Genomic DNA, 6174 nt, shown 5'->3' with positions numbered 1-6174 from the left:
AGTGAGCTGAAGTCCCAAGAAGCAACTTGCCCAAAGCCACACCGTTTCTTAATGGCATATGGCTGCTAACTACAGAACATATGCGCACACACTCACACACACAGTTGTCCACTTGTCCCCTGGCTAGGGGACAAGTCCCACCATAGCCAAGTAAGCCTGGAGGACAGAACTCTTCAGACAAATAATCCCACCTTCATCAACAGCTCCTATCTGCATATCCTTTGGCTTCGTATTTAAGGAGAAGGGGATTTATGAACTGAAGCCATAGTCTCTGGCTTCAGCGGCAGGGGGGCAAGATGGTGGACCTCCTGCCATTACCCCCAAGACCCAAGACAGATATACTATAGGAAAGGAATGTGAAGGACAGCTGAAGTCAGTCCCCCAGGGAAAGGGAAGAATGCCATGTGAATCTGCCTAAGGGCAGGATTTCTGGTAAGCACCTGCTTTTACACAGGGAACAACAGATAAACTGAAAATCTTAGAGGCCTTCCCTGAAAGCTGGTTAATCAGAAGTCAACTTGGTTGGCCGGGTGTGGTGGCTCAGGCCTGTAATCCCAGCACTTTGGGAGGCTGAGGCAGGTGGCTCACTTGAGGCCATGAGTTCATGACCAGCCTGGCCAATGTGGCAAAACACTATCACTACTAAAAGTACAAAAATTAGCTGGGCATGGTGGCACATGCCTGTAATCCCAGCTACTTAGGTGGCTGAGTCAGGATATTGCTTGAACCCAGGAAGTGGAGATTGTAGTGAGCCAAGATCACACCACTGCACTCCAGCCTGGGTGACAGAGTGAGACAGTCTCAAAAAAGAAGAAAAGAAAAACCAATGAAACACATCAACTTGGTGGATTAGCATCCAAGATGGGGTTGCTTTAGCTTGCACAGTGTGCATGTGCATATATGTATGTGTGTGCGTGCGTGTGTGTGTGTGTGTGTGTGTGTGTGTTCTGGTTTCTCTTATAGTCTTCCTTAAGGGAAGAATTTTATGGATCTTATGATATCCAATCACATTTATTTGGGAGAGACACAGATGGATTTCCCATTTATATAGAGGCACATGAATATCAGATATTTTCTTTAACTTTTTTGGATCAACCTTAGGGAATTTTAAATTACAATTTTAAATTCTACACTGAAATTTTCATTTGAAGAATGATAAGGAAAAGAAAGTTGGAGAAATCTTACACTCCAATGACTACAGGCTCACTCATGGAAACTTAGCTGAGGCACAGATGAGTAGATTTGAAGTTTAAATCTAGTCATCTGAAGCCAGGTTTGCAGTGGTTCACTCCAGCACTTGGGGAGGCTGAGGCAGGAGGATCTCTTGAGGCCAGTAGTTTAAGACCAGCCTGGGCAACATAGTGGGACCCCATCTCTACAGATAACAGTTTAAAAGACCCCGCTGGGCATGGTGGCGTGTGCCTGAGGTCCCAGCTACTTGGGAATCTGAGGCAGGAGGATTGCTTGAGTCCAGGAAGTTGAGGCTGCAGTGGGTTGTGAATGTGCCACTCCACTCCAGCCTGGGTGACAGAGTGAGACTCTGTCTTTAAAATAAAATAAAATAAATCTACTCATCTGTTGTGCTTCATTACTGTAAACCAAAAATAAGGTCCTAAGCTCCCCAACTGACTAAATGGATCCCCTTTGGGCCAAAGAAAATCTAAAAAACTAAATTTCAGACCATGACAAGAAGGGAGGTCGGACACACCCCCTTAAGCCCCCTCCCTTTTGGAATTTAAGCACAACTGACCAGCATTAATTGTCAATAGTGCACATAAGACTGATGAAACAGGTTCTCTGTTGCTAGAGAGTTCACCTTACACTCAGGACATTAGAGAGTCTGCTTTGTCAGTCTTATGTGCACTATTGACTATTAGTGTTGGTCAGTTCCAACTTGACGCTGCTTTTTAACTGCCCAATGTGGGGGGGTTCTCCTTGTTCATTGCCTAGACAAAGCTGATTTATCAAGATTTATCAACATGACACTGCTATTGTAACTGTCCGGTGGGTTCTCCTTGTTCATTGCCTAGACAGACCTGATTTATCAAGACAGGGGAACAGCAATAGAGAATAGGTTTAATTAATGGAGAGCCAGCTGTACAGAAAACCAGAGGTTTTATTACTACTCAAATCAGTCTCCCTGAAAACTCAGTGATGGTGGTTTTTATGGATAATTTGGTGGGTAGAGGGTCAGAAAGTGGGGAGTGCTAATCGGCTGAGTCAGAGATGAAATCATAGGGAATTGAAGCTGTCCTCTTGTGCTGAGTCAGCACAAGAATCCTGGCTTCTGCAATCCCCCTTATCTTCACTGAAGCATTCCTTTCTACTGACTTCCATTCTTCAGACAAAGCTTAACTCTTTCAACAAATTGCAAGTCAGAAAATCTTTGACTCCACCTAGAACCTATGAGCATCCACTGCTTCCTGGGGAGGGGCTGCAAGATCAGATGAGCCAGTTCATCGATCTGGGTGGTGCCAGCAGATGGATCCATTGAGTACAGGATCTGCAAAATATCTGAAGTACCGGTATTAGGTATTTCAATAGTAACACTACCCTGAGGGGCAATTTGGGGAGGTTCAAAATCTTGCAGCCTCCAGCTGCATGACTCCTAAACCATAATTTCCAATCATGTGGCTAATTTGTTGGTCTTGCAAAAGCAGTCTAATGTCCAGGAAGAAAGGGTGTTTGTTTTGGGAAAGGGCTGTTACTGTCTTTGTTTAAACATTAGACTGTAAGTTCCTCCCAAAGTTAGTTCAGCTTACACCCAGGACTAAAGAAGGACAGCTTGGAGGTTAAAAGCAAGATGAGGTCAGTTAAGTCAGATCCTTTTCACTCTTGTAATTTTCCCAGTTATAATTTTTGCAAAGGTGGTTTCAGTATAGCATCATATGACAGATAGCATACCCTGGAGGAAATAAAAATATTTTACCCCAAAATATAAATTTCCTTGAAATATTTTGAAATGGTCCTACAAAACCATCTTTTGTGGGGGAAGTTTGCATCTACAGAGAATCTCCTTCCCTTTCTAGGTCTTTTCAGGATCTAGGAGAGTGTTAACTAAGAATCTGACACCTTTTAAGAGACATTTACCATCTATACTCTCTGAAGCCTCCTACTTAAAGGCTTCATCTGTATACCAAGAAGTTAACTCAAGCATTTCTTTCTACTGACTTCAACTCTTCAGACAAAGCTTAATTCTTTCAACCAACTGCCAGTCAGAAAATCTTTGACTCCACCTAGAACCTGTGAGCACCGACTGCTTCAAGACAGTCCACCTTTCCAGGCTGAACCAATGCATGCCTTCCATGTATGGATTTATATTTTTGCCTGTAACTTCTGTCTCCCTAAAATGTATAAAACCAAGCTGTCACCCAACCACCTTGGGTATCCTTTCTCAGGACCTCTTGAGACTGTACTCTGAGCCATGATTAGGCATACGGCTCAGAATAAACTTCTTTAAATATTTTACAGAATTTGATTAGCCAGGTGTGGTGGCAGGCGCCCGTTATCCAGCTACTCAGGAGGCTGAGGCAGAAGAATTTCTTGAACCCAGGAGGTGGAGGTTGCAGTGAGCCAAGATTGCGCTACAGCACTCCAGCCTGGCGACAGAACGAGACTCTGTCAAAAAAAAAAAAAAAATTAAATAAATAAAATATTTTACAGAATTTGGCATTTTTGGTCAACATTACCATGATAGCTCCTCTTTTAATGTGTATAGAGAAAGAACAACAGGTTCTCTGAGATATTTAATGTTTCAACTACAAGGATTTTCTTTAATTTCCCCGTAACATAACCTTTTAGTATGAAGCTTATGATGACTACACAGATTATAAGATATTGTATTGGTTGTCTTGAGTTAAAGAGTGTGTTTGTCTTAAGCCTTTGTATTTGTTCCCCTGAGCTGCAGATGAACTCACTGGACCTGTGATAGGTAATCCATCAGCTGGAAATGAAATCTCCAGACTGATGTTAATTAACCTTCCATTGTAAGCTGGACTTCTTCACTTCTCCATCTGTAGAAAAATCTAAGTCGCTTCTGACAGGTCTGAATCAAGCCCAGCATGAAGCTTGACTCTTTGGCAGACATCTGTGTGGAATGGACAAGCAAGTGGATTTTGGAAGAGAGAGGCTTCCAGCAGAGATTGCAGGGGTTCCACATTCTCATCTCTCAAGACAGAGATACCGCGCACAGCCCTACTGTGGTAGCGGCACAGGGATGTGTTTCCCAGGGACAATGGTCCTGATTCCATTCATTGCTGTCTATCTGTCTGAGAAAGAAAAATTCTTTTTGTGTTGGTACTATGGGTCTCAGGCCTCAAGGAATCATCTTGAGATTCTCCCATAATATCTCCCATTTATTTATTTATGAGACAAGGTCTTGCTCTATCATCCAGGCTAGAGTGCAGTGGTATGATCATGGCTCACTGGAGTCTTGAACTCCCGAGCTCAAGCAACCCTCCTGCCTCAGTTTCCCAAATAGCTGGGACTACAGCTCACATCACCCTGTCCAGCTAATTCAAAAATTTTTTTTGTAGAGATGGGGGTCTTGCTATGTTTCCCAGGCTGGTCTCGAACTCCTGGCCTCAAGTGATCCTCCCAGCACAGCTTTGGGATTATGGTATTCCAAAAAGGTGAAAGTGGATATATGATTGATATGGTTTGGCTCTGTGTCCCCATTCAAATCTCATCTTGAATTGTACCCCCATAATTCCCACGTGTTGTGGGAGGGACCCAGTGGGAGATCATTTGAATCATGGAGGTGGTTTCCCACATACTATTCTCATGGTGGTTAATAAGTCTCACGAGATCTGACCTGTTTTTTTTTTTTTTTTTTTTTTTTTTATTTTTTTTTTGTTTTTGTCCCCCAGGCTGGAGTGCAATGACACGATCTCAGCTCACCACAACCTCCAACTCCCAGGTTCAAGCGATTCTCCTGCCTCTGCCTCCCAAGTAGCTGGGATTACAGGCATGTGCCACCACACCTGGCTAATTTTGTATTTTTAGTAGAGATGGGGTTTCTCCATGTTGGTCAGGCTGATTTGAACTCCTGACCTCAGGTGATCCACCCACCTCAGCCTCCCAAAGTTCTGGGATTACAGGTGTGAGCCACCATGCCAGGCAATCTGATGGTTTTATCAGGGGTTTCTGCTTTTGCCTCTTCCTCATTTTCTCTTGCTGCCACCATGTAAGAAGTGCCTTCCATCTCCCACCATGATTTTGAGGCCTCCCCAGCCATGTGGAACTGTAAGTCCAATTAAACCTCTTTTTCTTCCCAGTCTCAGTTATGTCTTTATCTGCAGTGTGAAAACAGACTAATACAATTATATATGTTTTTTGTTTGGTTGGTTTTAAAAAAAGCTTTATGGGTACATGGTATGTGTATTTATTTATGGGTTACATGATGGTACATGGTTTTTTCTGCTGCATATCTGTTTATATTGCAGATTTGATATTCTATATGAAAGTCTCATTCATTCACAGAACATCAACTCTGTACCAGGTAGGCTTTGATATGCTCAGCGACAGAATTAGAGGACAATGGAGTTGGGGACTTGGAGAGGTGACATGATTTTTTTTCTGATCTACACTGTGTTCCATGGGTATCCTTGTATCTTCTGTCAATGAAAAGAGTCAAACTTGGTAAAGTATTTGAAGAGGTTTATTCTGAGCCAAATATGAGTGATCAATGGCCTGTGACACAGCCCTCAGGAGACTCTGAGCATATGTGCCCAAGGTGGTCAGACTACAACTTGGTTTTATACATTTTAGGGAGACATATGACATCAATCAATATATGTAAGATGTGCATTGGTTGGGTCCAGAAAGGTGGGACAACTGGAAATGGGGGCTTCCAGGTCATCGGTGGATTCAGATGTTTTCTGATTGGCAATTGGTTGAAAGAGTTATTATCCAGAGACCTGGCATTAAGGAAGGCGACCCTTAATCCTCTTAAGCTTCTAAGTGCCCTTCCCCCTAGACTTCTACATTGCATTTCAATAGGAGAAGTAAAGGCTGGCAGACCTGGGCACCACCCTTAGTCGCACTCCTGTAGATCACAGATGTGGTATGGAGGAATCTTTCCGGAAGGCTTTGTGTTTTTTTAAACATGATCAAACCCCCACCTAGTCACATAGCCGATGCCTGCTTCATGGATCAAGACCCTTTCACACCTAA

This window comes from Sapajus apella, unplaced genomic scaffold (genome assembly GCF_009761245.1).
Source record: "Sapajus apella isolate SASKATOON/1434 unplaced genomic scaffold, GSC_monkey_1.0 scaffold43, whole genome shotgun sequence".
NCBI lineage: Eukaryota > Metazoa > Chordata > Mammalia > Primates > Cebidae > Sapajus > Sapajus apella.
Note: the sequence above shows the minus strand (reverse complement) of the source record.